This window comes from Petromyzon marinus, chromosome 7 (genome assembly GCF_048934315.1).
Source record: "Petromyzon marinus isolate PM22_M1 ecotype Great Lakes invasive population chromosome 7, UKy_Petmar_22M1.pri1.0, whole genome shotgun sequence".
Lineage (NCBI taxonomy): Eukaryota > Metazoa > Chordata > Hyperoartia > Petromyzontiformes > Petromyzontidae > Petromyzon > Petromyzon marinus.
In genome coordinates, this window is record NC_133673.1 from 16,537,211 (window position 1) to 16,563,017 (window position 25,807).

A 25,807-nucleotide genomic window follows, 5' to 3' on the forward strand; every position below is an offset into this window, starting at 1 on the left:
AGTGCTCTTGACAAATGTGTAGAGTTGTGTTTTTGCTTCTCTCTCCTCGACGGTAGATGGCTGTGATGTCTCTAATGAGGCTGTGATGTCTCTAATGAGGCTGTGATGTCTGTAATGAGGGTGTGATGTCTCTAATAAGGTCGCGATGTCTCTAATGAGGGTGTGATGTCTCTAATGAGGCTGTGATGTCTCTAATGAGGCTGTGATGTCTCTAATGAGGGTGTGATGTCTCTAATGAGGCTGTGATGTCTCTCATGAGGCTGTGATGTCTCTAATGAGGCTGTGATGTCTCTAATGAGGCTGTGATGTCTCTCATGAGGCTGTGCTGTCTCTCATGAGGCTGTGATGTCTCTCATGAGGTTGTGATGTCTCTAATGAAGCTGTGATGTCGCTAATGAGGTTGTAATGTCTCTAATGAGGCTGTGATGTCTCTCATGAGGCTGTGATGTCTCTAATGAGGCTGTGATGTCTCTAATGAGGCTGTGATGTCTCTAATGAGGCTGTGATGTCTCTAATGATGCTGTGATGTCTCTCATGAGGCTGTGATGTCTCTAATGAGGCTGTGATGTCTCTCATGAGGCTGTGATGTCTCTAATGAGGCTGTGATGTCTCTAATGAGGCTGTGATGTCTCTAATGATGGTGTGATGTCTCTCATGTCCGCGTGTTCTCTCATCCGCGTGCTCCTCGCGGTGCCGCGCGGCCCTCATTCCCAGCGTGCATCTCCAGCACAAACACCGCGGAGTCCAACATCATCTCAACTCAGCAGCCGTCTGACATTTCCGTTCCGTGCTCTCCGAACGCTTGCCTCGTGACGCACTCCGCGCGTTTGAGCATGCGAGGAGCGGTGGCGCAGTGGTGAGCGCATCACGCTATCAAGTCGACCACCCCAGTTCGGTTCTCGCTCACCACCAATAACAGCTATGAATGCCTTAACCCGTCATGCGTCTCCTCTAGGTCGACGCAGCTCTACACGAGTACCTGGCGCCGCGGAGATACAAAGGCGGCCGAGCGTGGTGTCGACCTATCGCCCCCTCATAGGTCTGCCGTTCTGGCCTTCGTCGATGTTCGCTAACGGCATTTTCCGCAACAGTTTGTTAAGGCTACACGGGGGGATCTGTGTCTTTGTTTATACGCACAATCTAAAGATGCTTATATAACCACGCGTGAACGGCTCTCTGTGGCAGCGTGCCCCTCTGCAAGCGAGATCTGGGAAGGTGAACGCGCGCCGTCTGTTAAATCCCTCGGCTGTCATCTCATTGTTGGAAAAGTTGCATCCTATGGGGTTTCTGACGCACAGAGGACGGGGTCAGGTGGCTCAGAGATGCTGAGTCGGCACCGCTGAGATTCTGGGATCGGATCCAGGTTTCAGCCGCTGCCTGTGATTAATCTTGTGATAATTCCGGTGATTAATCCGGTGATTGATCCTGTGATTCATCCGATGATTCATCAGGTGATTAATCCTGCGATTAATCACGCGATTAATCCGGTGATTAATCCTGTGATTAATCCTGTGATTAATCCAGTGATATTAATCCTGCGATTATTCCGGTGATTAATCATGTGATTAATCCGGTCATTATTCCGGTGATTAATCCCGTGATTAATCCCGTGATTGTTCCGGTGATTAACACATGCTGGAGAAGCCGGATTAATCACAGCATAGCCTAGTTAATGGCCTCGGCCCTGGCACGAGCGACTGCACTGAAAACCACTCCCAACGCGTTACACACTCATTATGAACTTCACTTGGCTAAATGCCAACTCTGGGAATTGAAACCAATCTCCCTTTGACTGCCAGGCCATGCGAAACTCGTTTGGAGGCTTCGTCTCAAGACAACGGGGAGAGCGTCGTTGAACAATGTGCAGCCATGGAACGCGTCCGAGAGGACGTGGCAGTGGGAGATGGAGCGATGAAATCAGTTAAAGTGCAGGAGCCAGATTGAAGATTAACATCGCAGGATCGTGAGAGGTGCCAGTGGCTTGGGATGGCATACATCCAGTGGATAGATCATGGCTAATGATGATTAATGGCAGCTCACTTGCAGTGTTCTGTGGGACTCAACACTTCACACTTGGGAGCCCCGGCCACACAAAGAAAAAGACAAAGATACCCCTATAGTCGTAACAGACTGTTAGGGCAAGTGCTGTTCGCAAGGACCTATGACGACCGGCACGCCACACGAGAAGATGGGTGGCCAGCCCCACACCCGGACGGCTTTGGCTCCGCAATGCTGATGATGACACACCCCACCAGGTACTCATTTACAGTGAGGGAAACAAGTATTTCATCCCCTGCTGATTTTGTACGTTTGCCCACTGACTAAGAAATGATCAGTCTATAATTTTAATGGTAGGTTTATTTGAACAATGAGAGACAAAATAACAACAAAAATCCAGAAAAACGCATGTCAAAAATGTTATAAATTAATTTGCATTTTAATGAGAAAAAAAAGTTTTTGACCCCCTCTCAATCAGAAAGATTTCTGGCTCCCAGATGTCTTTTATACAGGTAACGAGCTGAGATTAGGAGCACACTCTTAAAGGGAGTGCTCCTAATCTCAGCTTGCTACCTGTATAAAAGACACCTGTCCACAGAAGCAATCAATCAATCAGACTCCAAACTCTCCACCATGGCCAAGACCAAAGAGCTCTCCAAGGATGTCAGGGACAAGATTGTAGACCTACACAAGGCTGGAATGGGCTACAAGACCATTGCCAGGCAGCTTGGTGAGAAGGTGACGATAGTTGGTGCGATTATTCGCAAATGGAAGAAACACAAAAGAACTGCCAATCTCCCTCGGCCTGGGGCTCCATGCAAGATCTCACCTCGTGGAGTTGCAATGATCATGAGAACGGTGAGGAATCAGACCAGAAGTACACGGGAGGATCTTGTCAATGATCTCAAGGCAGCTGGGACCATAGTCACCAAGAAAACAATTGGTAACACACTACGCCGTGAAGGACTGAAATCCTGCAGCGCCCGCAAGGTCCCCCTGCTCAAGAAAGCACATATACATGCCCGTCTGAAGTTTGCCAATGAACATCTGAATGATTCGGAGGACAACTGGGTGAAAGTGTTGTGGTCAGATGAGACCAAAATGGAGCCCTTTGGCATCAACTCAACTCGCCGTGTTTGGAGGAGGAGGAATGCTGCCTATGACCCCAAGGACACCATCCCCACCGTCAAACATGGAGGTGGAAACATTATGCTTTGGGGTGTTTTTCTGCTAAGGGGACAGGACAACTTCACCGCATCAAAGGGACGATAGACGGGGCCATGTACCGTCAAATCTTGGGTGAGAACCTCCTTCCCTCAGCCAGGGCATTGAAAATGGGTCGTGGATGGGTATTCCAGCATGACAATGACCCAAAACACACGGCCAAGGCAACAAAGGAGTGGCTCAAGAAGAAGCACATTAAGGTCCTGGAGTGGCCTAGCCAGTCTCCAGACCTTAATCCCATAGAAAATCTGTGGAGGGAGCTAAAGATTCGAGTTGCCAAACGTCAGCGTCGAAACCTTTATGACTTGGAGAAGATCTGCAAAGAGGAGTGGGACAAAATCCCTTCTGAGATGTGTGCAAACCTGGTGGCCAACTACAAGAAACGTCTGACCTCTGTGATTGCCAACAAGGGTTTTGCCACCAAGTACTAAGTCATGTTTTGCAGAGGGGTCAAATACTTATTTCCCTCATTAAAATGCAAATCAATTTATAACATTTTTGACATGCGTTTTTCTGGATTTTTTTGTTGTTATTCTGTCTCTCACTGTTCAAATAAACCTACCATCAAAATTATAGACTGATCATTTCTTTGTCAGTGGGCAAACGTACAAAATCAGCAGGGGATAAAATACTTTTTTCCCTCACTGTAAGACTAAATAAACCTTCTGGTGGAGGCCCAGACCCCGTTCACATATTTCATGATCGATTTTGGCTATGAGCCTGAATCGAACTTGGGTCGCCGGGTTAGTAGCGTAATTGCGCTAACCACTGCGCCACCGCTCCTGGCCTCGCGCACGCACAAATATAAAGATTCCCCCATGCCATTATCGAGCACCCGCGACGGCCAGAATGGCACACGAGGGGGTGGCGTGGCCAGCACGAGATGCGTGGCGGTTCGGTGGTGGCTTCGAGCGAGATTAGCCCCCCCACCCCACTTAGACCCCCCCCTTAGACTCCAACCCCCCCCCCCCGAGACCCCCCCCCCCTTAGACTCCCCCCCCCCCACACGATTCCGGCCCCGCGCCCAGCCTGGCCAGGAGCTGCGGTGTCTCTCTGCAGGGCGCGAGGCCGCGCCAGCGAGCGCCGCCGCCGCCACGTAAATCTCCTCGCAACATCGCTCGCTCGCTCGCCCCGGCACTCCACGATCGCTCCACCGCCGCCACCACCTTCCGATCGCCAAAACATTTTCACATTTCGCTCAATGGGCGGTGGTAGTAGGGGGGGCGGGGGGCTCGTAAAAGAAAAACATCTCAAGTGAGAGGCGGGGGAGGGGGTATCTCTTAAAGAAACTACCACGCAATTCTCAACGCATCCACCGCGGAGAAGGAGCGATGACATCTGCTCATGTCCACGCTTGGACTTATACCGAGATGTGAAGAGGAACGCAGGGATTAGAGAGCACGTGTAAGTCGAAGACGTCACATGCCCTCTTCACAGTGAGTCAATGGGTGTGATGAGGCCACGTCGCGTGAGGAGAAGACGACGGCCGATCGGCGAGACTCGAGGAGGAGTGTCAGAGGCAGAGGGGGTGCAACGCGGCGGGGAGGGAGCGTCCGCCTGCCGGGTGTGTCCCCGTGTCTCCCTGTCTGTGTGTCCCCCGTGCCCCCCTGTGTGTGTCCCTGTCCCTCTGTGTGTGTCCCTGTGTGTCCCACTGTCTTCGAGATGCGGCGGTGGAATCGGCACTTGTCGATTCCACATTGCATCGCCTTCATCGAGCGGCGGATAAATCACGGCTGAAAGTGATGGATGATAACGATGAAATATTCCACCCGAGTCCGCCGACAATGTCGGCTATCCTTGGACGCGGCAACTGCGCACCTCTCTGCTGTGTCGGCGTAGCTCGGCGCGCACACGGCGGGGGTGGGGGGAGGAGGCTACGGGAACATTTTCCTACCGCCCGCCGCACTCACGGCCCCCTCCTCGTTCCCTCTCTCTCTCCCTAGCCACGCTGTGGAGCCCACGGGCGTTTGGTGCCAGGCCGACGTCAGGGCTGGACGTGTCCCGCACGCGCCACTGACCAGCGCTCACTTACTCACCCACTCACCCACGCACCCACTCACCCACGCACCAACGCACTCACGCATCCACGCACCCACGCATCCACTCACCCACGCATCCACGCACCCACGCACCCACTCACCCACGCACCCACTCACCCACGCACTCACTCACCCACGCACCCACTCACTTACTCACCCACGCACCCACGAACTCACCCACGAACTCACCCACGCACCCACACACCCACTCACTCATGTACCCACTCACCCACTCACTCACTCACCCACGCACCCACGCACCCACGCACCCACGTACCCACGCACCCACGCACTCACTCACCCACGCACCCACACACCAACACACCCACTCACTCATGTACCCACTCACCCACGCACCCACTCACCCACTCGCTCCGCGGCGCGCGCGCACGGGCGGGCGGGCACGGAGCCCGGGGCGCGCGCTCTGTGCGATGTTTTTATTTCGCGCATGTTTACGTCGTCGTCATCAGCCATGGTCAATCCACAGCTGGATGAAGCTCCCCGCCCCCAAGCCGCTATCTGCCACCTCTCGCGATGCTGTGATTGCCACAATCCACCCAGCAACTGCACGCGGGCTGATGTCATCGCGCCGTCTCCTCGGTGGATGAATCCCCATGAGTTCGTCGTTTGTCTTCACCGCCAGCCACCGTCTCTTCTGGTGATCCGTCCTGCCCACAGCCACTCGCTACTCGTGACCGTCTGAGCGATGCAGCTCAACCCGCGTGTGCCCTCGAATCCAGGCGCTCCTCTTTCCGTCCTTCGACGCGATTCGTGTCACAGCAGGCGATAGCTTGGCCTCCTTATTGAGGCGCCCTGCTGCTGTTGATTTTCGTCATTCTGTACGTATGTATGTTGAACTTCTTTCGCACCGTGCGTAGCCAACCGTGCTAATCGGAGGTGCGGGGGAAGGACAACAAGCTAAACGCAAAAAAAAACAGTTCGAAAGAAATGAATTTTCAATTAAGAAGTGCATAGCTCCAGTGGCTGCCTAAGATCGGAAGGAAGAGCGTTCCAGACGGCCGCAGATGCGCGTCTGAAAGCGCGCGATGATGCGTTGACCGTCACCTTTGTTCGATGGCCAGCCGTGCCCATGAGGTTGAACATTCTCAAGGCGAGCAGCTTTCCTGAAGCGCTCCCACCTCGTCTCGTCACCCTCTTTGTTTCATTACTGATCCCGACCCTCCTTCAACATCTGTCCTAGGTGCACAACACAAAGACAACGACTCCCCGTTTGGCCTGTAACACACTGTTGGGGCAAGTGCTTTTAGCGAGAAGCACCTCTGAAGGCCCAGGCGCACACTCACTCACTCCGCTGTTTGCCATTAATGGCACGTGTTGATTGGCAGCAGAAGATATTCACACGAGAGAGCGAGAGATACAGAGACGCACGCACACAAACGCCGTGCCGATGCTGGTTATAAACACTGTAACGAGCTCGTATTTGTCAAAGGAAAACAAAAATAATAAAACAGATGATGGTGATGATGCTGCTGCGTCAGTTTTGTTTGTTCATGCTGAGCAGTATGGGGCGGTTAAATTGTTATCAGCGCTTGGGCCGCAGGCTCATTAGTTTTTATGTTTCGCTCGTTACTGTGGAATATTATTTTATACATATTTATATATGTTCATATAAAGTGTCCTGCTCCCCCGGCCCGTGGGCCTTGGTGCAGTTGCACCGACTGCACACTCGATGTATTTCCGCCACTCGTCCGCGGGTCTCGATGTGGATCTCTCTGTAGGTCGATGGATGCCTGTGCGAGTCGCCGGTGACCACACTGGGACCGTCAGTTCGCGACGCTTGATGACCTCGTTTCATCACAACCGAGTCCACGTGAGTCTCTGGCTCTCTGTGCGAGTGTTAGCTTGCAGTGTTGGGCGCAACGTTGACGAAATGTCAACTACCTCGTCTGGTATACAGGAGAGTCGTGCGTTCCATATAGACCCTGACGACTGTATATTGGGAGTTTTCGTGTTCTCCCCATGGTCGCGTGGTTTTCCCCTCCACCTTTAGAATCAACACGCGTTTTGAGTATTTGGCTGCTATCAGCTTCCACGTGATAAGCCACTTCGGTGAACTATAATTTTGTGGCCAGGTTGCTTCTGAAAAAGATCCATATAGCTCAGTGGGCCTTATCTGGTAAAATAAAAATGAAATAGTTTACTACGACGATGAGTTCGTATCCGTAGCGCCTGGGCTGCTTCTGCCCGTGGGAGCCCTGTGAAGTTGCAGCGACTGCGCCCGGAGGGAAGAGAGGATGGGTGGATGGGTGCGTGCGTGGAGGAGCGCAGACGGACACAGCCCAGAGGGAGGGGCGGAGTCCACCAACGGAGTTAACGGGAAAAACAAGAGCAGATTTGCAATTATTGCGATTTATTGGTGCGGTGCGCGACATATCTTAGCCAAATCTTAGGGCGCAACGTTAAATGACAGCGCAAGTATTCATCACTATGCAACGGTGTGAATAAGCACAAGAGGGATAGTGTGTAGAACGATACATTCATATTTTGACATATGTATCAATATTTGTATATGTATATATTATGTATTATCATCATGCCACGGCCAACAGACCAGCATGGTGAAGTATGGCCAAACTAACCCCGTGGCCGACATGGTGTGGGAAAGCGTCGAGATGTACCACATGAGAGGCGTGGCATAAAACATGATGACGAAGCTCTCATCCAGCAGTGGGTTGATACAAGGGCTGAAAAATCAATGTATTGTTACTCTTAATTACAATTCAGGGTCGCATTTACCCTGCGTTGAGAGGCAACGGGCCCTGTTGCATAGATAGGCGGCGAGAGACGGAGACGGCTTGGGGAGGCCTTCATCCAGCAGTGGATCGATCATGGCTGAAGATGATGAGGGTGCCGAATATGAGCGGAGTTAGGGGTAGAGCGGCGATGCGGCCGCCGAGAAACAAATTACAAAAAAATAAAGAAGCCTCGTGGGCGAGTCCCTGGCGCGGCGGGCGGTGGTGAAGTTGCCGAGGCTCACCCCCCCCCGGCACCCAAGTCACAAACACGAGAAGCACGCGCGTGAATGTCAAAGTCAAACATTGGCCTGGTGGTCCACGCGCTCTCTCGTCCAGAACAATCTCGCAGCCTGACAAATCGCGTCTCGTAAACGCGTGCCTCGCCCTGACGCGCGCGCGCTCTTGCTGCTCGTGAATCGCAATCGCCGTGCGCTTCGGTAAAAAAAAAAACTCCTCCTCTTGTGTTCCGTCACGGGACACTCCGTGCCACGCGTTCCGCGAGCGGTCACTGCTCAATTAACGGGGTGATGGAGCAACGCTCGTGTCCACCGTGCTCGCGCCAGTGTGGCCATCACTTCCTTCCCTCTGCCAGATCCTGCAGCTCTTGCTCGGTCGACGCCACGTGTTCTCCTTGGGATTACTCTTAGAGTCTCAACATCACTAGCAGGGCCACGGTTGCCACTGAATAATTTCTGTGTGATTTAAAATGGATATAGCCACGTCCATTTAGAATCAAAGTGCTTTTAGAATATTTGGTTGCTATGAATGTCCAAATGATAAGCCACTTGCGTTGAGCTATCATTTGTGATCGCCAGGTCGCTTCTGAAAAAATATCCCCATAGCTCAGTGGGCCTTACCTGGTAAAATACAAAAAATAGTTTAGTTTTAGTGTTACAGTCTCATCCTCATTATCATCGCCACCAACTGGCTCCTGGTCGTCACCATGGTTCCAGACCTCGGGGTGCCACTCCAGTGCACGTCTCGGTGACCTGTGCCCTCCTCCGCCCTGCACATGGAAGCTACTGCGCTGTGAGAGGTCGTGGAGGTCGCTATTTCTCTTCTGCTCCACAGCCTCCAGCTACGTGGCTCGTGACTGCCTGACCTTGGGACCATAACATGACTACTTCGAATGATGAGAAAATAATATATGTTTATCACTTGTGGCAGTTATAGCAACACAAAATCAGCTATAGCCCGGGGTGAAAAGGACCATTACACATTTTCTCTCCGATAGGTCAGTAGATTTTATTAATGCCCGAAGGCTCTGTGCACGGAAACTTGGAATGCGTGGCTATAATATTTTGTTTTAATGAACGAAACATAAATGCCTCTGCCACCCCACCCCTGCCTCCTCCTCCAATCCCCCACTCGTCTCTCTCCCTCCTTTCCCCATCTCTGCTCCCTACATCCCTCTTCAGCTTGTGCGCTGTGCGTGGCTTGCGGAGTGTGGCCACACGGCGCTGATGCTCGCGATATATGTGGATCAGCTGACACACCGATCCGATTGCATTCACATTTGGGCGGGGCGGGAGAGTGGTGGCGCTGCGGTTAGCGCATTGCGCCATGAACCAGACAACCTGAATTATATTCCTGAGTTCGATTGTATTTCGTAGGAGCGGTGGTTTCAGTTTCATTTATTAAGAGGTATAACCCTGTGAGCCATGCGGTTCTTGACTCGGGTACAACCGCAACAAAACAAAAACATGAACAAGAAACATCTTAAAGTGACTACACGCAACAGAAAAATCCTGGAAAAAACAGCAAAGTCTTCCAGAAAAAAACACCGCATTTCAACGCTGTGTGCAAAAATCCCAGTGGGATGCAAGTCAAACAATAACAACCATAAGACAATGTAGATTGTCTTATGGTGGTGCATTCGTTAGCACACTGCACCACAAACTCGATAACCTGAGTTCAACACCTGGCCACAGATACCATCAGCAGTGAATAATATTTCAGACATATATGAACCTCTCCTGAGTCGACTCAGTTTTCAATAAGTATCAAATGCAGTGTGTAAGCATCACTACTTGGGACACAAAGGCGGCTGGGCACGGTCCTGGCCACATCAACCTTTTGCACACCGTACCGGTCTTAATAGGTGCTCGCTAACAGCACTTGCTCCAACCGCCTTATGTGGGCTTCACGGGGGATCTTTTTCCTTGGCTATGTGTGACAGTAGTGTGGGTAGGGCTTTCAATTCCTCTCGTGGCTCTTGACTGCGGCACGTGCTCTCGAGATCAGCTTGTGACGTTCTGCCAAACATCACTTCGAGCTGACATTCACACGGTCCTTTAGTAAATACATCGACAGGCTTACGGCGGGAAAGACAGAGTTCAAATCGTGTTTTGTCTTTCATTTAAACTGGTCTCATCATTGATGCCGCGCATTAATTTTTAATGCGGCGTGCTGTGGCCAAATTAAAAAAAACTAAATTTTCACCTTTTTTCTGAATGAGCGGTAATAACCAGAGCTGTATGACGCCTGGCAGCACGTCACTGTGCCGTGCTTAAGCCAGCGTGATGACATAAACATATCGGGCTATGCAGCCGATGTGACCAACACTGCCCACCAGAGCCCAGAAGGCAACGCATCCTGGGATCCACTCGAGGGCAGCCCAACTGCGGCAAACGACCGGACCACTCACGCACCGAGGCCCACAGGCCTACAGTGCCCAGGTGCTGGGTCACCTCATGTCCCCTCCCCCACCTCGTCAACTCCTCGTAGCCCAGTGAGGAGGTCCCTCCCGGTACAGTTTCACGCCACCTGCACACTGCATGGCTACGCCACTGTCCACCCGTTTCCCAACTCTTCCCACTGTGATTTGACCCATCCCTGGGTCACTTCACCCTGAATTAACCTCGCACTTGCCGGTCTCTTGGTGACCCGCCTTGGCCTGCGACTTGCTGACCCGTCCCACCCTCGCAAGCCAAACGAGGGCCCGCACTCACCGCTGCACGTTTGCACGGCTGGAATGAAATATCGCGCAATGTCGACTTGAGATCGGAGCGTGGCATTTCAGCGCAGGCTGGAAAATGTAATCCTTTGAACGCCATTTAATTTGGACACAATTGTACCGGTGAAGATAGATTATCGATTCAACGAACCAGGTAATCAATAAGCCTAATGTAATTCTTCACTAAAGAGCGCGAGCGCGTCGTGTGTTTGTGTGCGGAGCGGTGGTGTGGTGGTCAGCGCGCTGCGCTACAAACCCAGAGACCTGAGTTCGATTCCCGCTCACGGCCACCAACTCCACCAGTGACGAATATCTGAACCGGTCCTGGGCCTCTGAGGAGACAAATGCGGCCGGGCGTGGTTCTGGTCACCCATCCGCATGCCGGGCCGGCCTTCATAAGTGCTTACTAACAGTACTTGCCACTGACAGTCTGTTAAGGCTATATGGGGGATCTTTGTCTCGTGTGTTTCTGCAATTTATGTCCTGCAGTTCGCTTGAACAAACGTAAAGGCAGTTTTATTCTCTATCACTTAAGCGTAACGAGCATTTATGAATGGTTCCTTGGCATCATTCGAACAGCGATTTTCCAGGGCGCCAACCCCCCAGTGACATAGCCTCCTCCCTGGTCCCTTCCAGGGATATATTTCCTCACATCTCCAGCTAAAATTAAGCCTTGATCTGAACCAACAAATTTTGGAGTCTTACAGTTTCTAATCATTGAATAGGCAGTAGTGGGGAGCGATTGTTACAGTGGTTAGCACGCCGTGCTATGAACCCAGCGACCTGACTTTGATTGGCAGCCACGGCTAAATATTCTCAACACGCGGCTTCAAGTATTTGGCTGCTATCAATTTCCACGTGATAAGCCACTTCGTTGAGCTATCATTTGCGGCCAGGTCGCTTCTAAAATAAGAGCTATGTAGCTCAGTGGGCCTTACCTGGTAATATAAATAAATAAACATTGTTGAAATATTGTCTAGTTTAGCTGGTAAAATATTGTCTAGTTTAGTTGATAAAATATAGTCTAGCTTAGTTGATGAAATATTGTCTCGTATAGTTGATAAAATATTGTCTAGTTTAGTTGATAAAATATTGTCAGTTCAGTTGATAAATTAATTTCCTAGTTTAGTTGATGAATCCAGTGGAGGTTGACACCGAACCCAACCTCCATTGACCAGCGCAGTAGAAAATATCGGCGAGATCACCCCGCGCGGCTGACACGGCAGTGCGTCCATGGTGAACACGCTCCTGGTGGCTATCTCATGAATGTGCTCACCCATTTCCTTCTCTCTTCTCCTGAGTGCGATGAAGCATCGTCAAACAACGCCCTCCGTTGACACGGTGCAAGTGGGGGCATTGCCCAGCAGTGCATTGACAAAGGTGTTAAAATGACTATTGTCATTATTTTTCAATATTTCCTGGCTGGGTGACACTGCGTCTCAGTGTCTGGCACCTAATCCAAAGGTTTGAACTTCAGCTGAAAGTTGAGAATATACTAAACTCATAATTCCTCAGCAGTTGATTAAATTTAAACCGCTTCGTGGGAATCGAACAGTGGCCCTCCCACACTGATCCCCGCCGCGAGAACGTGGAATTACCAACACTGGCGACAGAGAAGAGCGCTCGTTGGAGTAGGGAGGACAGCCACTGTGAGTTTGCCGTGACTTTTAACATTTAAAATCATAGACGCCAATGTGATCATCATCCACACAGACTCGTAATGGGCTGCGCAGTGCCCGCTAGACAGGGACGTAGAAACCCGCAGACAAGCGGGGAAGGCAGCCAAAGCCAGCGCCAATAATTGCCCTGTCTCTGTGGTCCTGCAATGGGGATGTTTGGCCAACTCAATTAATGATGATGAAACAATAAGAATAGGTTTTACCCGTTAATATTGAGTGTGTATACGTGAGAGAGGTACTGTGTACCGGAGTACCCGGAGACAACCCCCTCGTGATCTACCACAATATATCCACTGCTGGATGAAGGCATCCCCCAAAGCTGTAGCCACCTCTCAGAGTCGCGCGCTACAAACCCATCCCCGCTCGATCATGGGGGTGCCGTGTGCACGCCAGTTTCCCTGCTCGCTGTCTGTGCAGGCACCTGCTGTCCCAGCAGCATGCTGTGCCGTCTCTAGCAGCAGCCCCGCGGCTTACTGGCAGTGCCGTATTTGCACGTGAGCGAGCGTGGAAGGGACCCACACCGATTTAGAAGTCTCCAGAATCCGCCGTGACTGCCTCTCTCGTGTCTCTCCATGTCTCTTCATTTCTCTGCATATCTCTGTCTCTCTGTTTGTATCGATTCACGTGTCTGTATATATCTCTCTGTGTGCGAGTCTTTAGCCTTCTGCCTGTTAATACCTGCCTGTGTCTGCGTGTACATCTCGATATGGCTGCTTGTCTCCACGTCTCACTTCGTGTGTCTCTCCCTTTGTCTGTCTTTTTGTCTCTCTTTGTCTCTCCGCACTGTCTCCGTGTCTCACTCCGCGTGCTTCTTCCCTCTCCGTCCGTCATCGCCGCTTTGACCGCGCGTTCCGCCATCCGTGCCAGCTCCGTGCGTCAAACGCCGACTTCCGTAAACTCTCAGCTTCTGTCTGTTGCTTTTTATAATGTTTCTTCTTTCTCTCTCCTATCCCGGAGAAATCCACAGAGACATGCCATGGGCGCCAGTAAATGGCCCCGGTAGCAGAGAGCGAGCGGAAAGCATTGCCCGCCGCCGAGTAATTGCGCGCGAGGAGAGAGGAAGGGGAGAGACATCGACTGCGACGTTTCGTGAAATGAGTCGCGGTGCGCACGTCGGACGCTCGCGCCCACCCAGTCGCGTGTCCGCGTGGTTATTTGTCGCCGCCAGACGCCGGATTGGTTCCTTCCGGTGGAGCCCTGTAACCGGTAATCAGGACTCGCCACTCAGCGGCACCGCGCCTGGCGTTGGGGAGGCGCGGAAGGAATTACGGGGAAGTCGCTCAATCTGACTGCCTCGTTTAGAGCAGCGAGCCTTCAAATGAATTCGAGCGGCGGCCGGAAGAACTTCATTGGGCGCTTGACTCTTGCGACTCCGATGCTGTTTGTGGGTTTTATTTCTTGATGTGCCACGTTAACAGACTTCTAAATTATTATTCGTGAAGTTCCACGTGCCCCGCCGGCCTTGTCTCTGCGGGAACCCCTCACCCTGACCTTCTGCGTGCTGCGAGCGCTGTGTCAGGGTGGGGCGGGTCAGGAGGTCACAGGTCACGATGGTTAATTCATGGTGAGGTGACCATGGAATGGGTCGCCACACAGTAGAGACGGGTGGGAGCGGTGGACAGGCAGGGGCGGGTAGCGATGGAGGGTGCGGGCCATGCGACCGCGCTGGGCAGGAGGGACCCCAGAGCTGGGCTACGAGGAGGGACATTGGACGCGGGGCCCTTGCGCCAGGACTCACGCCAACCACGCTACACCGCTGCCATAGACTCACGTAGAAATCCGCAGACTCGCGTGGGTTGTGGTTGCAATGGGTTCTCAAGTGGAGCGAATTGATGGTCCCAGACTGGTCACAAACCACTTGCAGAGAGAGCCAAAGGCCTCCACAGAGATGCGATTTGTGCATCCTCACAGACAAGTGGCAGAAATATCGAGTGTGCAGTCGGTGCAACTGCAGTGTGGCCCACGGATTGGTGGGGCCCAGGTGCCTGGCTATGAAGGGGGAGAGGTAGAAGGGGAATTTGACATGAGGCCTCATTTTTTTCTAGGCGCCGCGGTGGCGAGATGTTAACTACCTCGCCAAGTATGCAGGAGGTCGTGGGTTCGATCCTGACCATGACGCCTGCTGTATATTTGGAGTTTGCGTGTCTCTCTCCCCGTGACCGCGTGGATTTTTCTCCGGGTCCTCCGGTTTAACCCTCCACACTTCGAACCAACATGACGCGTTCAGAGTATTCGGCTGCTGTAACTTTCCACGTGCTAAGCCGCTTGGTTGAGCAGTCATTGATGGCCTGGTCGCTTCTGAAAAAGAGCTGCATAGCTCAGCGGGCCTAAACTGGTAAAACGAATAAAGACACGTTTTAGTATAGACGTGCGGCAATCGTCCAGGCGCAGGTTGGCTCTGCTCTAAATAATTATAAAAAAACAAGTTGCGCGCGTGATTTTTCCAATAATAAAATGATTGGCCACTCGGTGGCTGGATAATTAATCAGGCCGGATTAGTTCTGCATCCAGAGAGCCGATCATAGTCTCCACTGGTGTAAACGATTGAACCTCACAGGTGATGGATCTCATCAACCAATGGGCTGGGAGCATTGAATATCCAGGAGAGATACATGTATATGTATCTGCTCAGGGAGGAAGATAATCGCACTGGGTCCAAGGTTGCGGGAACTGGAGCATGGCAGCACGACGGACAAGGAGGACACGAGGCGGCCCAGTCAGGATAACGACCAGAAGAGAGACGTTAGCGTTCTAGGAAGAACCAGTCGGAGAGACTAAGTACACCTCTCCACCCACGATAGACGTTGAGTGTGTTCATGGGTAGAGGGAGACCCTAATGGGGTTCCCGCTCTGTGATTCGGGGAGCCTGGTGGGGGAGCCAAGCGAGCAGCAGAGGCGAGCAAGCACGGGAGTGGAAGGGCGTGACCCAAGTGCCTTGCCTTGGGTGTCCTGCTACATAGCCTCCTGGGAGGAAACCTGGCACCGGTTTTGTGCAACAGAGCGTTGTAGTTGTACTCTTAGTCGGGCGTTTGTGCGCTGCTCTTTAATGAGAGGGGCACGTCCTGAACCGTGGGTGATTTTAGATTAGCGATGAACACGGGAGACGGTAACTGTGAATGCTTGGTGATGGTGGCACAGAACGGTGTGGAACGGATTGTGTCCGGTAGCTAATACGGGGCGAGTGCCCGGTGTGTGAGTGAGATTTCTAGCTGGTGCGTAGAGGTGAGCCACAGCAAGCTGTCCCAGGGCTTCCCAAGTCTCGGTCGATTCGGCCCTAAAATATATGAAATGCTCACACCAGGCTCCCGATGTCTAAGAATGAGTGAATCGGGCGGTGTTTGCGTAGCTAAACATACAATCTTATGAGTTGATACCGGGGCTAGTGACTGACAGCCTGTGTACCAACTGGCGGAGCTTGAGGTTGTGATTTGTGTGGCGTGTGAGCGTCTGGGGGTGTTGGTGTAGCGGGGTGTTCGGGTCGTGCTGCCACTCTGCCCGTCTTTCCGTGTCGCACCACGGGTTGAGCTCCATTTTAGACGTGAACTCGGACCCCTAACTCGTCTCGGCGCCTGATCTCGGAACGCGGTTCCCATCCTCGCACCTCACCCATGGTACCGACCTCAAGACCTCTTGGTGTAAACGTCGGGTACATGAACGGAGGCCAAGGCTCCAGAGGACCCCGCGTGATCCCCGAGGTATCGCATCCGGGCCTCCTGTGACGGCAACGCGTTTCGATTATTTGTCCACTCCTCTGAAATTCCCACGTGTGGTGCTATAAACCACTTTCACGAGCTATCGCGTGTGTCGCAGGTCGTCTCGAGACGAGGCCCAATGACTCGGAGGGCTTTGCCTGGTAACGAAAACTATTTAGTCTGCCGTGGGTGTTGACGTAGGCGTCTTTATGTGAGCCATTTGGTAGGGATGGGAATACTCCTTTTGGGAGGGATGGGAGGGTATCTGGTTTGATTCAACACGTTTTTCGGTTTCTGAGCTCTCTTCGGGGTAAGAACATCCTCTGCCACTTGCGACAGGAGCAGCATTGCCTCCCTTTCATCGTTCTTCTATTCCTCCACGACTTTAAACTTCACGCTGGGCTTAATTTTAATGCAGTGCGGCAGAGAGTTGTTCGTTTTTAATCATCGCAAAGGCGGCTGTGACTTCCTGCGTTAACGCGGAACGCTTAGGACTGCCTCGCCTGAGCACCACCACCACCCTCGGTTTAGAATTCAGTCAGGGCAGATTACGGAGCTGACAGCCATTACCTGTGCACCGCGTCAAATCAGCCTCGTGATGAAGCCGTAAGTGTTGCATGTGCTCAGAGGCAAAGACCCCCCGTATAGCATGCACCGACTGTTGGGGCAAGTGCTGTTACCTGGTGCTGGCCACACCATGGCTTTTCACACCACACCAGGTGCCCATTGAAAGGCTGAGTTTACCTGGGGGAGGGCCCTGCAACCGATTCGGATATCACCCGCCACTGGTGTTAGCCGTGCTCTTCAGCCAAACTCTGGTTTCCAAGAACTGTACAAGCACCAATCGCAACACTCATGTATACGTGAATGACGAGGTAAGTGGACTGAGTGACCGTGTGTGTGTGTGTGGTCGTACTATCAGTAGTATTTTAAGAGGCTTCTTGCGGGATAATTGCGGCCCGGGGTCGCGCGAGGTCGGCCACGCTCCGTTTATCGAGGTCGAGAGATCACCCCGAGCGCTCCAGTCCCGACCCGAGGAGGGGAATCGGCGGTCTCCGCCTGCGCCAAATGCCGCTCCGTCGCTTTCTCGGAACGAGAGCCCACAGCGACAGCTCTGGGAACTGGCAGGATGAAGGAAGCGGTGGCGGTGATGATATCCATGGCATTGCCCGTGATCACGACGTGTGTGTGTGTGGTCTGTAACGTGGTTTATCATCGCGCGCTTGTTAACTGGCTCTCATGGATTTAGGAATTTTGACGAAGCCCCAGGCTGTTGTATTCGCTGAAGCTGCTGGATGAGTCGCCCCGTCGCGCCCCCGCCACGCCACGCCAATGCCGTGCGGGTCGTGGCGTTAATTTTGGCCCAACTTCTGTGCACGACTATCAGAGCGGATGGGTTAAGGTGGGGAGCATCAGGCCTGGGGAACCATAGAATTGCGGTTTTAGAAAAAAATATTCTCCATTATACAATTTTTTTGGGTTAGATCGCGTAAATATGTAATGTGTCGTTAAACCCGCCACCACCCGACACAGCTAATTAGTAATGGTTGTCACGTAAACAGAACATGGCAATTCGTCACTAGTACAGCACACTGGTGTGTTGGAGAGCCAAGCCACAACATTTACAATCTGAGTACGACGTTTCGCCAGTAATCACAATTACCTTCATCAGGCGACAGCCAGATTTGTGGAGAAGTCCACCGGTTTCGTTCCTTAGAGGGGTAGATGTGGTGACACCACTTAAGCGCTCTAATTGCGCGAAGTGGGGGGGGGGGCTTAATGCATGCATCTAAATACCTGGGTACCCCTTACCGTTTTGGTTATGTATATGGTAATTAACGCACATTATGCGAATCCATTGTTCTTGTTCTTCCTGTCGATTGCGTGTACTGAAAGAGCCGTGCCACCGGTAATCACAATTGAAGCATCGTGACCTGTATAGGCGCGCATTTAAACAATGTCTTGTTTGATTCGCTTCAAAGCAGCACTAAGTCTAGCTATCCGAAGGGTTAAAATAATTTTTATTTCCCTCTTTCGATAGATCCTTTAATTTAGTCTTGGCCAGCAGAGCTCGCTTTGCACAGAACGTCAACTTTATCAGAAATCAATTGAGTGTCCTTGTCGGCACGCGTGTTCTGCCACTGCTGACAGTTGTATTTGGTAAATTTTCTGCTACTTCCCGCTGTTGACGAACCCCGAGCATAGCCTCGTGACCTCCCATGACGGCCGGGCTTGCGTGGCAGTGAACTCCATCGGCGACTGGTGGGGCGATGCTGTGGTCATCAGAGGGCAGTGCAGCACAATCCGCTGTACCGTACTCTGCCCTCACTGCTATGCTCCACCCGCCTCCACCAACCGGCAGTGAACCGGCCGGATAACCCCGGTGACCTCCAAATGGCGTGGGGAGGCCCTCATCCAGCAGTGGATCGACGAGAGGGCTGCTGCTGCGCGTGCGTCTCTGACCACGCGGGGGAAAGGCTTCGTTAATTGTTTGCGCTGCCGCTAACAGAAGGCTCCTTGATAAATATGAATGTCAATACTAATAAAAACAATATAATTTGTTCTATATAGCCTCGTCCGTGCAAATTGCATCTCTCCATCGCTGAGGAGGAACCACAGACCACACTGGAAGGCTGCCAGGCGGTGAGCGGGTGCTACCGACGATTGCTCTGCAGTTTTTTTTGCCGATTTGGTGAGCGTTGTTTCGTAAACGTGGGAGGAATTCGGATCACTTGGAGAACCCACGCATGCGAGGGGGCAACACTCTATTCCATACAGACGGGACAGTTGATGTTAGTCCACACTTTTGCTCTACTGCTTTCTGTTGGCAAAGAAAAATGGTGATGGTTATTCCTCCGCGCCCACGGGAAAGCGATATCGCAACATCCGTGCGCTGACCCACCATCCTTCGCTGACCCACCAACCCTCAATGCTGTCTCCAGCGCTGGGTTACAGGCTACGTTCTTCGCCACCTCCAAGATAGGGAGGGGTGTGAGTATCCGACTTGCTCGCACCCTATAATCGCATGCAATTATCTTAATCAGACTGATGTTGCCTCCTATTATTCCTGTTCATCAACCTCCCATTAGCAGGCACTCGAGTTAATTTCGCAAATCGCGTTTACCCCCACCAAGAGCACGCGGCAGACTCCTCGGGTGACGCGCGCCGCTTCCATTGCCACCAAAGACGCTTTGTCGGACAGCGCAGTCACGTGACCTCGTCACATCGCCAAAACAAAAGTAATTGACTCACACAAGTGACCCTCTGCTTCTCGAATGAGCGTTGAAGCTCTGTTTGCTCGTCTCCTCTTTACAGCCCTGAGGAGCCAGCGGTGGACATTTCACGTTCATGTGGCGGGGGTAAGTCTACGATATCACAACCACTGACTTCCTCACAACGTGGTACCTATTTTGTCGACACCAGAGGGCTGATGGGCTGAGTCAACCCCCACAACTCTTACTGCGAGCCGCCCGCTTTACGGCTGCGCCACCCTTACATGAGAAGTCCCACGGTAGACGCACAAAGTTACCCTGAAATTGTTGTTTCAATATCAAATCGTCATAACTACCATCAGCCACGGCCCTCATGCCAAAAGTTATCTACATAAAACGATTAAACGTAACAAGTTTTGATTTTACCAGGTAACGACCACCGAGCTATGTAGCTCAACGAAGTGGCTTATCACGTGTATATTTATAGCAGCCCAATATCGTAGACGTATGTTTCTCCAATGTGGAGGGGAAACCTGGAGGACCCGGAGAGAACTCACCGCGACCACGGGGAGAGAAAGAGATGCAAACTCAAGACAGAGCAGCAGGCGTCGGGCTCGACCCCACAGCCCTTGGACGTCTGCTCCACTCGAACTGCGGGGGACTCGCATTGATTGCTGCTGCCGCTGTGTTGACAGTGATGCACAAGCGCAACCAACAACAAAGTCAACACATTCATCAACAACAACACTTTGGCCTTAACCGGCTGAATGTGTACTTGGCGGCATCCCGTGTAATGGCCCTTCTTGATGTGCTGTGACCAAGGGCCATTTCACGAAACGTTGCCTATTATATCTATATCTATAATAATTCCGCAATGTTATTACCGAACAGATTGGGTTTAACGGTGGGATCGACGTAAGCCCGGTAGCTCCAGGAATTCTGGAGCGGGTCACATCGTCTCTTGCATCTTTCATATCCTGCCCTGGGCTCCATGCCACATGACGCATTCTCGCAATAACGCGCGGCGTCGTAACCCCCCCCCCTCCTCCCTCTCTCCCCCCCCCATTCCTATCGATGATGGCCCTTCTTTTGTCATGCGAAGGGAGCGTGGGAGAAGAGGTTTTTTGTTTGTCACGAGAATTCGCAAGATTCACAGAACTGGGCCATTGTTGCCCCAAGGCAGCTATTGGAAGAGAAAAAAAAATCTGCACTTAATTGGTCCGGCGTTTTAGCTGTGCTCTCTCGAGAGAGCAGCGCCTCTAAAACGGGAGGCGATCGCTAGCGAGCCTTAATTGCGATGGTGGCACGTGGACAAGGGCACGCGTTAATTATCCTCGACGACTTCGTGTGTCCTCCCACGCCTCGTCACAGGGCCCTGTTATTCAAATTCCGAGCGTGCTGCGGACAGGGGTCGGGGTTTGGGTCTGGGCAATGGTGACGGATGGGGGTGTCCGGGTTAGGGTTGGGGGCATGGGTGATGTTAAGGGATGGATAAGTGTCGGCCTGGGACCTCTGATTGGGATAGGATGAGGTTGTTGGATTATAGTCGGGGTTAATGCGTGGTGAGCCTTTGGGTTTCGGATTGTGATGGAGCAGAGGTGCTGGGTTTGGATTGAAGCTCGGATTGAGTGGAAGCGTTGGGGTTAAGGTCAGCGGTTGGGGATTGTTGCGTAGTGCGATGGGCATGGGTCTTACTATAAAGAATAAAGCATGAAATTTGGCCCCTCTAGCCAGTGTTTCCCCCCCCCCCCCCCTTGCAGTATCACCGCCTGCACCCTCAGTAGCTACGCCACTGGGGTGTGGTTAGGGATTAGGGTTGGCATTAGAAATGAGATTAGGATGTAGCGTCTTGCCCGCGTTAATCGGGGTACATTAGGGGGGAGTGTATGGATCGGTGAACGCTTGGAATTATACGGACGGCGGAAGGAACCCACGGATCAAGGGAATCGGCACAAACATGAGACGTTGCCAATTAGATGGGTTTGATAAGAACGCATCGCAAGACGAGATTATGAACGATCATGGACGAGACTTGTGACGGAATCGCATCCACAGGAGGGGAATGCGTCAAAGATGGCCGTGGCGATGGAGCGATTAAGTCAACTCGTGTGCAGGAGTGACGTGGATGACGACACTGGGCCATGAAGGAGGCGTGCCTCCGGCAGTGGATAGACAATGGCTGATGATGTTGATACCATTTTGATCAACAGTTCAGTGGTGACCTGACAAGGCTCCCTTGCCGTCACGTGACTCGCACGATGATTGCGAGGCAATGAATCGCCGCGCCGGGAAGGGAAGTTGCGCGCTCATTGCGCGCACGCCGCCACGCACCGCACGGGCGCGCGCTCCTGGTTGAGTGCGGGCACGGCTCATTGATTGCCCCCTCCCTACTTGGCCCGCACCTGCGGCAAACAACTCCGCGAAAGGCCCACGTGACAGACTGGTTGCCACGTGTAGTATCACCGCAAGAGCCACCAAGCATACGGAGGGCAGCCTCGTGGTGCAGGGTTTTGGGCTACAGGAGGATGTATGTCCGCTCATGATTCGCTCGGCTGCGCTGGGTTTTTAGAGGGGGGGGAGGGGGGTTACTGCACGGATTTCCTGGGCTATGCGGATTACCAGAAGCGCTTTTCCTGGAACTGGCGATGTATTGCTCGGAGCCCAGGCAAGGAGGATGGGGTGGGACAGACTCGCGGATTTACGAGCGCGTGAATGAAAACAAGCTGGCGTGCCAGTGCTGTGAGCGAGCCTCCTCGCCGTTCGGAGGACGAGCTCCGGTTCTCGCGATCCACATACGGAGAGGGGGGGGGGCAGCACCGTAGCGTCGGGGGGCGGGGGATGGAGTGGGGTGAGGCCCTCCGACTGCAACAAGCTGAAATTATTTATAAAGTAAAAGCAGCATCGGTGTAACATTTAACAACAGTGGCAATTGTGCGATGGGCACCGCAGCATTTCCTTGTCTACACACGAGGCTCGCAGCCAGAGCAGACCCCACGGTGCAGCCGCGCAGGGAGCGCTGCGGCCACTCCGTCCGCGTGGCGTCTGTGGAGCGCTCCGGCTGCTGCGTCGTGCCCCCCCCCCGCCCCCCCCGCCCTCGCCTCGTCTTCCTGCGCCCCTCAGGTTGGGTTCGCCTCTCCACGTTGACCGCCGCCTCCGTTCAAGTAGACGATGCGCCGAAACACGTTGCACGCGCGCCTCGTGATTGAAATACCAAAGCTCCCCCCCCCCGCACTTAATATGAAGACGGCGGATTTATATTGAGTGATTTGCATATCTTTAATAAACGGGGCAAGAAATGGGTGGCCAGCACCAGGCCGGAGCGCCTTTGTCTCTCCAGTGTTATGGTTTGCACACTGCACCAGATGCTCATTTAATGCTGAGTCAACATTCGTCACCGCTCACATTCGTCACCGATGTGAGCGGCAATCGAACTCGCGTCGCCGGGTTCACAGCGCGGTGCACGAACCACCGCGCTACCGCTCTCCACTTGGTGAGCTGTTGGTGAGTTTATTGACTCGGGGTTTTTATTTTAATTAACACGTGGCCATGCGGCTGGTGGCACTGCTGCAAGGAAGTAAAAGGGGCCCCCCGTTCCGTATCCCTTCAGGGCCAGGGGCTGCGCCGCCACCGCCGCCGCACGCTCGCGAACTGCGCCACTGTGGCGGCTTTGCGCTTGGGCTCGGGGTTAGAATGTCGTGGAGGTGTTCCCTTGCTACAACTTGTTAATGAAGAAGGTTCATTGCCCGACACGTCGTCTATTTGAAGGGCCGTGTTATTGACGAACGTGGTGAGCTCGTTTTTTGTGCCAATGCCGTGGTAGACGACTCATTTGTTTACGTGCTGCTCGGCAGTCCGGCGCCCGGGCCCATGTGACCCCATGGGACCCCGGCGCAGCTGCACCGCCTACACACTAGGGGCGGAGCCAGGGGGGGTGACAGGGTAGACAATTGTCACCCCCGAAAAAAAAATCGAAAATCTGAAACATTCTGCGTAAAAGTGTACGACACTCGGTCTGGCGGACTCCGTACAACTGCATTGTCAGAGTGTGTCGCCAACCGATGGCGTCTAGTTCAACAGCCTGACTCTCTAATAATTCTTGAAATAAAAATTTGTTGAATGTCACCCCGGGCTGAAAATCCTGGCTCCGCCCCTGCTACACACTATATTGCTACACCACCTGCACACTATATTGTTACACCTCCTACACACTATATTGCTACACCCCCTACACACTATATTACTACACCCCCTACACACTATATTGCTACACCCCCTACACACTATATTGCTACACCCCCTACACACTATATTACTACACCTCCTACACACTATATTACTACACCCCCTACACACTATGTTGCTACACCCCCTACACACTATATTACTACACCCCCTACACACTATATTGCTACACCCCCTGCACACTATATTGCTACACCCCCTACACACTATATTACTACACCCCCTACACATTATATTGCTACACCCCCTACACCCCCTACACACTATATTGCTACACCTCCTACACACTATATTACTACACCCCCTACACACTATATTGCTACACCCCCTACACACTATATTACTACACCCCCTACACACTATATTGCTACACCTCCTACACACTATATTGCTACACCTCCTACACACTATATTACTACACCCCCTACACACTATATTGCTACACCTCCTACACACTATATTACTACACCCCCTACACACTATATTGCTACACCTCCTACACACTATATTGCTACACCCCCTACACACTATATTGGTACACCTCCTACACACTATATTTCTGCACCCCCTACACACTATATTGCTACACCCCCTACACCCCCTACACACTATATTTGAGAAGACGCGGGCGTGCGAGGCGGGGGGCTGTGTGCCGTGATGAGAGAAGGGAGGGAGGTGCGGACTCCTGGGTGAGGCTCGCGAATTGATCTCCGCTCTGATATCCCGCGCCGCGAGTTGACTGCTTAATCACCGCGCCCGCGAGAATCGCGGCTGTTAATATTGTCGGCCGCGGCACTCGCTTCAATTTCGGCCGTTACGTCCCCTCCTCATCCTCCTCCTATCGCTTCCCCCCCCCGACCATCTCTCGGGAATCGCGGAGCGCCGCTGCTGCTTGCGCGGAGTCGATGTTCGTCTCACGAAGGTGGCGCGCCTCATCCCATCCGGGGGGCTGGCGGGCGACGTGGCGCAGAAAGGAGACGACGCCGAGCACATCGGAGACGTCTCGGCGGGAGTCGTTGCGACTCTCGGCAAACACCCAAACGTGGCACGTGCGGGAACGTCGCCCGCACGGGCGATGGGGCGGGCAGGTCCGAGCGCACGGCCGTGCTCACTGCACGTGAACCTCGCCGGAAAGGCCGTCACTGCGCCTTCATGGCTGCGGTGATGTTGCTTGTGAACACCTCGTCAGGCCTGCCCCTGGGAGCAGGAGACTCGTCAAGAAAGGCTACTGGCCAGTGCCAGGCTAGCTGCATTTTGAGACGGCTGGGCAGTTGGAGGTTGTCGCCCTGTGGCAGCGAGGATGGAGCGAGCGACGCTCCCAACAACGGGCAGAGCGCCGGCCGGCAAACCCGCAGCGATGGCACAGTGAGCAGAATAGGTGGTGCATCTGCCAGTCATCCCAGGCGGTCAACTCCATCACGCCTGGGTCTATCCCGTGACCTCCTGCCAGCAGCGATCCTTCCATACGTCACGTGACGGTCTCAATGTGCACTTAGACTGGCACGAGCGCTGTGGTGAGATCACCGTCGCTTCGTGGCGAATGACGTCTGTTATTGTTGTTGTTGAGCCCCCCCCCCCCATCCCCGCGGTAGTAGCGTGAGCACGGTCCACAAGAGGAGCACGTGGGTACGCGAATTGGAGCCCATTTCACTGTGACGACAACTCGGTGGGCTGGGGAAGGTCTCGTGCGTCACTGATGGCAGCTGTGGGTGGGAATCAAACTCAGGATTCCACCTTCACGTCTCAATCTGCTGACCATTGCACCACCCCCCCCCCCCCCTGTTGGATATGAGCCTTTTCCAAAATTAAGATTAACAATAATATTTGCCGTTATATATATCATTTTTTTTTAAGTGACAAAACCAAATAATTAATAAAACACGTAAGCCAGCCACACACGAAAACCAGATGCCCATCGTAACAGGGCCATCAAACCAGAAAATCCAGGAGATGAGCAATAAACAGTAATATACCAGTCAAGGGAAGGGTCGCCCCCTCATCCCCTCCAG

General features: G+C 52.9%; 1 protein-coding gene across 4 annotated transcripts in view; it reads left to right on the forward strand.

Moving 5' to 3' along the window:
• OLFML1 (olfactomedin like 1) overlaps positions 1-25,807 on the forward strand; it is a 97,292-nt gene that overhangs the window by 46,856 nt on the left and 24,629 nt on the right. The window contains exon 2 of one of the 4 annotated variants that reach the window (XM_032949300.2): positions 7,001-7,092. The exons of the other annotated variants lie outside the window; for them this stretch is intronic. The gene's annotated coding sequence lies outside the window, so the exon portion shown is untranslated. The remainder of the gene's footprint in view (positions 1-7,000; positions 7,093-25,807) is intronic. 4 annotated transcript variants of the gene reach the window in all.